The following is a 12,459-nucleotide window of genomic DNA, read 5'->3' as shown; positions in this document are numbered from 1 at the left end:
ATCTTCTCCATGCTCAGCTGGTCAAGAGCTTGTGTCTACAGTGACAACTCTCTGTCCACAGTTTTATTTTGATGCATATATGCAGCCTCAATGGGTCCTTTTGGAAGTGGATCCAGAGCCTTTCTACCTTTGATGTACAAAACTCACCTAGTGACTTGGTGGTTGTTGTGGTTTAGTTGCTTAGTCTTGTCCAGCTCTTTGCTACCCCATGGACTGTAACCCTCCAGGTTCCTCTGTCTATGGAATTCTCCAGGCAAGAATACTGGAGTGGGTTGTCATGCCCTCCTCTAGGGATCTTCCCAACCCAGGGATCAAACCCAGGTCTCACACATTGCAGGCGATTTGCCTTCTCCTTAATGAGGGATTCTTTGGTCATTTCACAAAGAGACAGTTGGAAAGAAGTGAAATGACCTCTGGGGAGAAAAATGATAAAGATTTCTTATTCTTTTGAGACAGAGCAGTGAATTTTGAAGAGGAAGAAGTATAAACTGGAAGGAGAATTTCCCAAGTTCAGGCTTAAATTCCTTTGTGACACTGTATTATTAACTCCAACACAGTGGCCGGCCCACATTCCAGTTATCCCACGCTGGGAGCCCCTCCATCACAAAGGCTGTTGTTTGCGAGGGGGTTGGATAACCAGGAGGGACTGTCAGTCCTTCTTTCTCTCACCTTATCCAGCTCACAGATTGCAGGGAAAGTGGAAGTTAATTCTGCTTTTGTTTTAGAGGAGCTTGTTTTTCTTAAGAAGCCACCTTATGGAAGTGTGTGTGTGTGACCTGCCTGGAGTATCAACACGGACCATCCTGGAAATGATGCATTTCCCTTATTAGGTGGCTGGTGACTTGTCTATAGCTTGCAATGGAGTCAAGCCACTGTAGTTGTCTTTCCTGCCTTTAATAGATGATGACTTTTTTTTTTTTTTTTTTTACCACAAAGGTCCTCAGTGCACAGGAGGGGCAGTCCTAATGGTTCTTTGAGGGCAAAGTCACCTCACAGAGCCTGGGGAGTTTCCACTGATACAGTAAGGGACAACAGAGCCAGCTGGATGGGGAGGGGATGTGACAGTGAGTAGATAAGATGACGCATCACTAAGTTGGGGAAGGAGGGGAAGAGGGCTTGCTGCTTGCACAAACAGTGGTCAACTTTCATTACTTGCTCAGTTATTTTAATGTGAAGGCAAATACCAGAATGCTCTAGTACCCATTATGGATTAATGGCCTGCAATATTAGATGAGGAGGAGGTCAAAGAGAGAATAGAGATGTTCAGGAGTCTTCAGTCTTTCTTTCAAATTTAGACAGCTTTTTTGGGGGGGTTTGTGGTTTCCACTCCTTTACCCCACCAAATGCATGAAGTGGGAGTCAGTGAATTGAAAACTTAAAAGGTATTCTTTGGCGAACAGAGATTGGCTCCTAAGGATAACAAACATCAGAGGGAAACTGCTGTTGTGTCCTGAAAAGTTATTCAATCAACTCAACTTGACCTAAATCAAGTGCCTGTGATGCCTTGAGGTAGGCATCGGTGGGCTGCACTCTTAGCATCCCGGGTGCCATGTTGGTATGGTATAGCCCAGATTTCCAGATTAGCCACGTGAATTCCTAAAGGCTGGTTATTTGGAATATTGTAAACACCATTGGAATCCATTCCTTAACTTTAATAATGTCAGAGTCAATACCTCTGGGACTGATTCCAGTTGGTTAACTTAGCTGAATTTATGATCTGTGAAAGAGAAAACAAAGGCAGGTTTAGGTGCACCTACCTTAGTTTTTTATGTTAGTAGCTTCAGGAAAAAATTGTTTCCCTACTTTTAACACATAGATCTGTTCAGGTTAGTGGAATAAATCACAGATGTACAGAATTTAGAGATTATATTCTATTTCTCATGATACTTTCCCTCCTTGTCTTTGTATTTGTTTTCAGGGGCTATCCACACTCATGTATGAATTTTTGGTGGATATTTTTTCTGGGAAATGTGGTTTTATGGAGTAGTCTCAAGTAGTTTTTGAAAGTGTCACCTTGAATTGGGAACAGGGCTGGATGCAGGGTGAGTCCTGGGCATCACATAAAATGTATGAAGCTAGAGGAGCATCTCTGAAATGACTCCGGGTCTATTTCAGGGCAATATTCTTTGAGGTTATTATTAAGGGAAATACCTTCTTCAACATAAACATCACATTTCTGTATGGGCAAAACTTGGGCAGAAATTTGAAACATCCTACTGGGGCCATTTTATGTTAAATTGCTTGTGGTAAGTTCACCATTGCAGGCCTAGCCCTTGAAGTTTACATTCTTGGAATTCTAGGACTCTTTCTGGGATTTTTTTAGGCACAGTCTATACATGTAAACCAGTTTAGGTAAAAATGACACCGTGAATGAAACAGGGGTGGGTTGAAGTCAGGCAGACAGCTATGTGTTTGTTTAAGCTGCTTCCCTCCCTCACCTTGTCCAGACCAGACTGTGGGTGGAGAGCAAGCCAGTGACCAGTCCTCCTGCGAAGTGGACCACTTGTTCCCAACTGCCTAGAGTGCAATAGGATGTAGGTAAGGGGCAGACGGGGAGGACCAACACCCCAGAATTCTCCTTTAAAATCAAGTGAGTTTACCTCGAATGAGTACCTTTCATAAAATCCCAGGATGATGAATCCTGGCGAGGAATTCGGAGCTGGCCTTGAAGTGAAAATGTGACTAATTTCTTGTTGGTGTTCATAAATATGTGTGCATTTCCTTCAAGAGGTTACAGTGCTTACATGGAGGCTGCCTATGAACTACTTCAACCTAAAGGGAAAGTCCCTTTTTTCTTATTAATTTCTGCAGTGAAGGACTTTATAGGAGAAATGGTTCCATGCATTTTTCCTTAGAAACCCTAGACAGTGAGCTGTCAGCCTCCCTGTGGGGTGGAGAACTTAATACCCTCAGAAGTGGGAAGCCAACAATCAAACTGAGTAAGTCCCAGAACCACCCAGGATAAAGACAAAAAAAACCCTCTTGGATGTTCTGACTCAATATCCTTGGCATCAGGACAAAAAAGTCATCGTAATCCTGTGCACAATTTTTCTAAACTTATCTGGAGTCTCATCTCTGACATTCAGACAGGCAGATGCCAGAGTGAAAGTGGAAGTTTATGCCACTGCTTGACCATCCAGGCTGTTATTTATTTAGTTTCGTATGTGGGACGAGTGAGGAGATATAAGAGGAGAGAATTTCTGGGAATCTTTCATGGTTGATACAAGGCTGATCTTTTTATAAAAATGGAATTTGCTGTTTAATAAATAAAACTCTACATGTCAGTCTGGGAAATGTGACGCTTATTTGAGTGAATAAAAGATTGATGAGGAGTTGAATTGTGGGCTGTGGTGGGTGCAGCTTCGTCCTGTTTCTAGATTCACGTTCGTCGGAAAGAAGGCAAGTCTCCTCCCCCAGGTAACTCAGGGTTCTGGTCAGGTCTTGCCTGTGGGCAGACCTCAGCCTCAGAGGCCACTGTGGGCCCAAAGAGATGTAAAAACTTCAGACTCTGGGTCATTTTTTTTCTTTTTTTCTGGTCTTCAAAGTAACTGTCCATACTCTCCAGTTGAGGTGGCAGGAAATGGAGACAAATGACTTTAGGGGGAAGGGGTGGAGGGTGCACATGAGCTTATGGTGCCCAGTTTAGACTGTTTTCTTTCCATCACTTCATGTGTCTGAATTGTGGGAACTTTCTATCTGGAAGAGAATTATTTCTGTGCACAATTGTCAGTCCTGCCAGGAAAGTTATAGCTGCCCTATAAAAGGGGACTGACTGCCTGTCTCCCTTTGTCCTAGGTTGGGAAGGCCTTCTGGTCAATAAATACATATTAATCATGTAAAAGGATTGACATGCAAATGAAGGGCACCATTGACAAGCCCTGGATGGCAGAGGAGAAACCCTCTGCAGCCGTGGCCCTGGCTGGAGGAAGCCAGGGCTGCACCAGGCTCTTTACAGGGTGTTTTCTAGAGGGTTAAACATTCTTTTCCAATAATGATGTGAAAGAGTTAATTGAACTGGAGGTGGCTTTGGGATATTTTGCTTACAATCCTTCTTGGCACTGCCCCATCTCCAGATTTTTTCTTTTAATTTTAAGTCTGGTAATAGGCAGGCCACCCTTTGGATCGCCGTGTCTCTCAGTTCAACTGTAAGTCTCCAATGGTACTTTGTTCTTCTGATCAAAGAAAAGTTGAACCAAACAGGGAAAATCGTTAAAAGCTTAGCTGAGTTTTTTGAGGAATGCGTGATGTTGTAGGAATAATTATTAGTTGCCATTATGAATTACTGCTTATAAAATAGCATGTTGCATATCGTTATGGCTTTCTTTACAGAGCAAAAACACTATAAAATGACCCGGGGTAGGTAGAACTATGTTTGACTCATATTTTTCTATGTGCGTGACACCTGTGGGTATGTACAGCCCACACAATGATTTTTAGGCTACATATGACCACTGGAGAATATGATTTGTTGTCAAGGCATATATTGAAAATCTTTTGCTGTAAAGACAAAAGAAAAATGCATTGTTATATGCTCCCAACAGATCTCTGAGGTGAATATAGTTTCTTTATCCTTTATGAATCATTAGAATATAAGAAAATATTTTATATCCTCTGGTAAATTAAGTTATTCAGAAATAGAAGTGAAGGGAATTACTTGAGTCAGTGGATGGTCTAACTTTGGTCTTTAGGGGTATGTGATGTTTTAAAAGGTGGACAATTGGCATTTATTCAATTTAGGCTTAGAGTTATGCCTGTAGACACTTGCTAGCTGAGATGCATGCATTCAGTAATTTTGGAACTGGACCACAAGCTGATTTTGGTGATATTCCCACTCAGGCTATAGGTGTCAAACTGGGCCCTAGTTTAGTAAAGACGATGGACAACTGGTGTTCTGGCAGGTCAGGCCCTGGAAAGAGTTAGTGGGGTAGTGTGTGTGTATCTGATGACTTTCTTTTGTGGTCTGTGTCTAATATTATCTAGTTCTCTGCAACTGAATAACAGATCTAGTCACACCAGCTGGGGGTGGGAGGGAAGCGGGAATATAAGTGGTTTTCCTCTCCTGGTCTGAAGCACTAACCATGATGCCTTGTGAGTTAAGTGTATCTGAGGATGACTGCGGGACTCTGATCTTTCAGTGTTTGGGTCTAATGTATTAGTGATTTGCCAAAATGACTAATAATTAGCAAGATAGTGATTTTCCAAAACAGTTGCATTTTCCTTTTAAGTAAATTCATGAGGATGCTTTTGGAGGGAGGCTTGTTGACTCTGAAACTCAATACCCAGTTCGAAATCAAGCACTGTCTCCTAAATTCTCACTGTGGATGTATTATGCTTAATGTGCTTTGCTAATGTTTATCTTAGATTCTAAATGAATCAAATATTACCTAGAATTCAAACCTAGTAAACATGTTGTCTATTGAATTACTCTGTGTGTGTGTGTATGTGTGTGTGTAAAGGAGAAAGTAGCTACTGCCAGAGATAAATTATTTAACACAATTTTCCTGTATTGTGAAAAAGCAGGCTGAGCCTCATTTTTTGGATTATGATTTGTATTATGAAATGCTTATCAAATGTTTTCCAAAGATTAGTTTAATTTTAATTAAATAAACCTTTCTCAAGAGAAGGCTCCCAACTATTTCTTGTACCCAGAGGCTAACGTACTTGTTGTTTTTAATTATTTTCTGCTGTTACCCAAAGTGCTTTGGATTCTCCCGCCCAATTAAATCAAAGGCGCAGGTTCCTTATACACAATATGTTTAATATTTAATTTTAATTAAATTAATTAAATTGTTTATTTAATTTTATGTGCATTATTGTGCATAGAATAATGCAAAATTCATGATCTTAGGAATTAGGGTGAAGAGGTGAATCAGAGAGCTTTCAAACAAGCTAATTACGGAGCTTAAAGGAAACCTCCCCCTCATTTCCAGGGGAAACATCCTGACATAACCTGAACTTTCTCTTGCAGTGCTCTGTGGCCAGAGCGCTGTGGATGTGGGGTCGTTGGCCTCTTTAGTCCTCTTGATCTGGCCCTGCAGTTTGCAGCCGCCGCAGCTGCTCGGCAGAGGCGCGCAGACGTGCGGCCCCGTACACGCTGCTGTCACGATTCACGCGCAAGTGACCTTCTCTGCTTTGCGGAGGAGCCACCGGCACAGTGCTCCTGGGGTAGGGCCATTTTCTACCAGAAACACGGGCAGAACTTCAGTAGCGTCTTTTCCATCCAGGAAAGGCCCACTCTAATGGCTTGGAGCTGCCTTAATCTAGGCCAGCGCTTAAAAATGTGGAGGCATGCAGAGGGGCTCACCTTTTGATTGGAAGCAGTTCCTTAAGGGTAGGGGGGGTGCCCGCTGCCCTGGCTCAGTTCCCGTTACAGTCTGCATCTTCAGGGCATGGTTTTTCCAGGGTATTTTCTATCTGCACCGTGCTAGGCATAACTGTCTCTCACTCGAATGCTTAGCTCTTAAGAAATCTGTCTGAACAGACCTAGGATATAGAGACCCATAAAACCCATAGAACGCTTAGTTTGCTTTGCCATCTCTTCCATCTGACGTCTCTAAAACAATGAACTCTGGAGTAAACAGTCTGAAGCACCCGAGATGAAGAAACTCCCTGAATTTCGAGGCAATTTTATTGTCTCCCTTCCCTACTTTCCTGATTCCTAAATAATGACACTCTCACCATTGTGACCCTCTCCTTGGGACATCTGAGCCACATTTTCCAAACTCGACCTCATGAAGTGGTGTAGTTACTAAACTTCTTTTCATTTTGGGGTTGTGCACATCTGGACCACGGTTGGCTATTTACACTTATCACCACTCTCTAAATTTTCTTCTGTGTGTGGGTGGGGAGTGTTTCTTTCTAAAAGCCTTCTTCTTACAGAGACTTGTTAACTGCACCTTGTGAAGTCTAACCCTTAATGTGATTAACTCAGCTACTGAGAAAAAAACGAGAGAAAAACACTAATGGAAAGGAAGGACGAGAGAAAGAAAAATAGAGGAGAGAAACTACTGTTCCTAGGTGAGACTATTTGCCTTTTCATTAGCCACCTTAAGTGAGAATGAAGCCGCTAAAAATAAACTATCTCTTTGTTGGTGGTGTCTGTTTTTTTCCCCTCTAAGGCTGGTTTTGTTTCAGTAGATTAAATATTATCATAAAAGTAGCTGATGATGCAGTAAATTAAAAATCAGGTTGTGGAATATTTTTTGAAAACCTTTTTTTTTTGCTTCTGTGGCATTAACCCAGTTGGGGCAAACATTAGTTTTAAACCAAAAACATTTGTCAGGAGAAATTTTTGCTTTAAATAAGGATTTGGGAAATACTGAGAAGCACAGTTAGTCAGAATGGGGAGAAAAAAGAGTAAAAGAGAATAAAAACCTAAAAACGGAACCCAGAATTGGAGAGAGATTAATGCTAGCTTGCTAGGCATAGAAAAAATAACTCACCCTCCATTTAGGTTGCTCTCCTGTGAGCTTTAAAAACATTTTTGGTGCAAAACATAAGCCTGTGTAGCTGCAAGAAATGTATCTGAGAACAGATGCAGTTAAGTTTGTGGGGCACTGCTGTTTCACCACGTTTAGCATCAAATTATGAATTAAACAAGAAGAATGAATAACAAATTAGGACTCGCCTAAGCTTAGCTTTGTGCAGTGGGACAATGAAAATTTATTTGAATTCTCTTCCTTGATGAGGTTACAGATTTTCTTCCAACAGAAGATATGCATTAATACGGTGGAGACAATTATTGGAAGTTCATTTTCTGTGCACATCTTAGAAACCTTTTCATGGAAACAGAAAATTCCGGCACAGATTTGGGTTTTAGAAAAACCCTTGGTCTGTGTTACACACCCTGTGGAAGGCCCAGTGTAGGAATAGTTTGTTAAAAGTATTCTGAAGGATGGCGTTAGAAATATGGAAGCTGAGTTGTGTGTATGTGTATGTGTTGGGGGGGGAGTGGTGGTTGTTTTTTGATGTGTGGGAAGACAACTGCTAGAGTGTGGCTTTTGGAGTTCTACAACAGGCTGAGAAATGACAGGCTTCTTACAGCTGGGCTGTTTGTAAAAAAAAAAACAACAACAAAAATCCCCCAAAAGACAGAAAGCCTCATGCTTTCCAAAGTTGACTGTGCTTTTAAAAGTACAGTCAACTGTTTCTCCTCACCTAACTGGAACGGGGAGATAATATGCTGCGACCCTCGCTAATGCCTTCACCACATGCTGAAAGTGGGGTGAAGAAAGGAAAGGCTGCTGGAAAGTTAACAAGAGAGCAGACGCGCAGACAAGTTAGATATACTGGGAGGAATTTCTTGCGTGGCTGGATGTGAGAAAACTTTTCAAGCCCTTAATGGAACCCATGTGCATCATCGTTCCAAGCTTATTAAAGAGACTAAATAGACAGGCACGTAAGGAGACATAAAAATATCACCTGGGCTCACAGTTAGGGTATTTTGGCAAATTAAACAAAACTTAACCCTAGGTCTCTGCTGCATAGTCACTGGTTACGCCTAAATGATGCCAGTTTGCTATTTTATAAGCAACATTTTACCTTCAAAGAGTTTCTGATTTATGGAAAAGTTTGTGAAGATGGTTGCCTTCACTGTATTATTACAATTGCCAGGTGGGGGTGAGGTGTACAGGTTTACGTCTTCCTGAATATGTTCTCAAGAGGCAGAAGGCTTCCTGGAGAAGGTGGTTTGTGTAGCTTTAGCGGAGTTCCTGACTACCTTGAAGAAGACGCAAGGGCTTCATACACAAACCCGGTTTTGAAAATAAAATAACAGTTGAGTGTATTCAAATAGCAGGGTTGTTTTTTTTTTTTTGCTTTGTTTTAAAGCTAGGTTTAGTGGAAGGACCAGCTTTTCATGGATTGTTCTTGGGGAGGTGCCTCGTGCCTTTCCTGCCTCTAAACCTCCCAGGTACAGTTCAGGTTAGCGTGCTGTGTCTTATTTGGTGTCACCTTTGAGATTCTGACAAAAACTGAGGCACAACCTGACACCAGCCTCCTTTATCCCCTCCTTACCCTCCAAGTACAAGGAAGATCTGTGCACTCGAAAGGTCTGTCTGGTGCCCTGGCCTTACTGATTCTGTTTGGGGGCCCTTGAGCCGCAAGAAGCCAATTTACTATCTTTTTTTTCCTCAAAATGAACTTAATTTTAAGAGTTGGGGGGGCTAGGGAGGCAGTGTCCCAGGGGGAACCTCTTTCGGAAGTTAGTCACCAAAATCACTTCTCAGAGGGTTTTAAAAAAATCTCCAACTGATTCCCTCCTCCCGCTGCCCTCTCGCCCCCTCCCTGCCTTCACCCCAACGTGCTAATCACATTCAGGCCGAAGGCAGGAATGGGCTACCTGGCTGCAGCCCAGAGGACATTTTATTTTATTTACAGATGAGCTGTTAACCCCTGAAATATGGATTCATCTGGAAGCTGTGACACCAGGAAGGCTAGCCCCGTTTCGGCAGCTCCAGCCCAGAGCTGCAATAGTACTTACCTTAATTAGCTGTGTCATTCAGAACAGAGCCGGCCAGCCAGCAGGCCTGGGAGGAGGGCCCAGCCCCCTTCCAGCCTTCCCAGCGCGATGGTCTGCAGCAATGTGCGTGCCGCCCAGGGCCTGGCCACGGAGTGGATTCTACTCCAGCCGTGGGTAGAACCTCGCTGCTTTCTTTCACCAAGTGGGGCTCCAGAGTAATGGCCTCAGACCTGGGTTTGTACCCTCCCATTTCTATGTCCCAATAACCGTTGACCTCTTTGAAGCAATGACTTTGAAAGGATATGCCCTTGCTCCAGGAATACTGCAATTGCTTGAAACTTTTAAGAGTTTCTCTTTCAGAAGCTAGTTTACAAATCATATGTTCACACACATGCCCCATCACAGACACATAAAAGGAGTCTTGTTATTTTATCTCTGAACCTCACTCATGCTCAAAATAGCATTTCCAGTCTGATCACTCACCTTATTCATCAGACTTGGCTCAGAACGACTTTAAACTCTTACTCAAACTCAGATCCTCCCTGAAGGACGAAACTTCTCCACCACTGAGGATTTTCAAAAGAGTGTGCCATGTGCTCTGATGCACTTCTAGAAGAAGAGTTTGTGGGGCTTTTAAGCATAGCAGTGTAGCTGGAATAAAATATGAGTTTCCGGCATGTCTCTTTGGAAGGGGACAAGATATATTTGGATGTGAAAATTCTGGGTTGGTGAAAATTCCGACCTCGAAACATGGCCAGCAGACCTGCCATGCCCCACCTGACCCCATCCCACTGATCCATCCCAAGCCTTGCTTCAGTGGGTACTGTGGAACTAGTGAACATTTCAAGTGAATATTTGTTTGCATTTTAAACTTGGTGGGTCAGGCCCCTCTGATGCCAATTAAATGGTTTGGTTTTAAGGCATGAGCACGTGTCTGGAATGAGAGAATCTAGCAATGGTGTGTCTTTTATCAAGCTCTTTCTCTAACTTGCTTCTTTATGTCTTTTTTTCCCCATAGTATAGATCTGTAGACAATAGTGATATATAAAAATTCATTGGCCGTGAGACATTCTGAAAATATATTTCTGTTGATAGGAGACCTAATCTGTAGCAAGCATGTTTCCTGTTTCCATTCGTTTATTATATGTAATTTATGTATATATATTTTAAAGAGCCCTCAGATGCCCCACCTTTTCTTCTAGAAACAAGGACATTGGAAGAGGGCGATTAGTAGGCAAAGTAGAATACACCCTGATAGCCCTGATCATGTGTGTGGCATCAATAAAGCAAGGGCTTTCAAAACAATCTAAAGGTAGAGAATTTGATACCTGACATCTGATTGAATAGTATCAATATAGTCATTAGGGGAAACATCAAAGCTCTCTAAAGTCTCCTTCTTGCCAGATTTCTGGTTAGCCTTGTTTTATTTTGAATTACATTTGTGGGCACTCTAACCACATGGAATAGAATATGAATGGTGCTCTACTAGAGATGGATTCTTTTTATGGAAAGAGAGTTCTCTGCATGCCCGGAGCCCAGAGGGGGCCAGTGGGGTGGGGTGGGGATCACCCCTCTGGCAGCTCTGAATAGTGCCCCAAGGGGCCCAGGCTGCTTTTTTCACTTAGATCAGGAAACCTGTTCTGCTACCAGATGTGTAACGGGGGAGTGGGACTCTTGTTATTTCCGGGACGGGTCTATCATTTGCAGGATGAAGGGACTGGGCTCCTTCAGCTGCCCCCCTCTGTCCCTTACTTGAGGTCCTTGACGGGGGTAACAGGGGAGGAGGGGCCCATAGCAATCACCATGCTTCAGGTGACCGCCGGAAATAGTCTGTACACCACCTGCTGCGGCTGCCCTGGCCAGCCAGACCTGATGTTTCCTTGCTTGGGCCTGGGGGTCTTACAGAGTATTGTGCTCACAGATGCTGTTTCCTGTGGACCATTTGGACCAGTACTCTGACTGGCAGGTACATGTCCCTTTGATGAATAAAATGGGAAAATAAACGCCTTATTGTTCAACACATTTAAAAATGAATAACACTTATAAGATACATGGCATATTATTGTCTCTTAGTAAATGGTGCTTGTTATTTTTATTAGTACAATTATATTATTGTAGCTTATTTGGTTGGCAAAAGCTTTCAAAATATAAGAGTAGCAAGAATATTGCATTCTTCATGGGGAGGTGGTGGGGAGCCCTGTGGGACTTTTTCCCAAGCCCTTCCAGGAAAGCGTATGGCCTTCGTTCCTGCTGGCTGCAGGACTCTTGTGCAGGTGGCCAGGGTGGCTGTGGTGGCTTCTTGCGACTGCCAGGCATTGAATCTGAGGGAGTAGAATTTCTAGCTCCTGTTTCACCTGGAATCTACCCCTCTCTCAGCTCTTTCTTAGCCCTGAGCTGAACCGGCCACCCTGCCCAAGTAGGCAGCGTCTTGGAAGTGTGCATGAAAAGCCTTGGGTTCTGATGACTTGCCTGTTCCCTGACTGTGGGTTGCATGATCTGACGGTAACAGGGATGGGGTTAGGAAGAGACATAAGACTTGAGAAGGACAGTTTCCTCCTCTGTGATTTCACAGTTAGTTCATGTAGAGGTAAATGCGATTAAGAAAACAACTACGTGATTATTTTCTTAGAATTTCATGCCACATGTCATAATAAAAGCTACCATTTATTGATTGCTTCTTATTTGCCCAATACTCTCCCGAGTTATTTACATATATCTCATTCACTGACTCCTTATAACAGCCTTTTAGGATGTATCAATATTTCCATTTTGTAATTTTAGACACTGATACTCAGAGTGGTTAAGTAACTTGCCCAAGGTTACATAGACAGTAAGCAGAACTGGAATTTAAAGCCTATAGTCTTTCCAAATATTAAAGATTTGTTTCCATATGATGAAATATCTTACAGTATAAAGAAGGCAAACATTCGCAAGCTGGAGATTCATAGAGTGAAAGGTCATCCAGAAATGTTTCCATAGAGAAGACTTTTGAGGTGGCT

This window comes from Odocoileus virginianus, chromosome 13, assembly GCF_023699985.2.
Source record: "Odocoileus virginianus isolate 20LAN1187 ecotype Illinois chromosome 13, Ovbor_1.2, whole genome shotgun sequence".
Lineage (NCBI taxonomy): Eukaryota > Metazoa > Chordata > Mammalia > Artiodactyla > Cervidae > Odocoileus > Odocoileus virginianus.
This window is presented reverse-complemented; position numbering follows the sequence as displayed.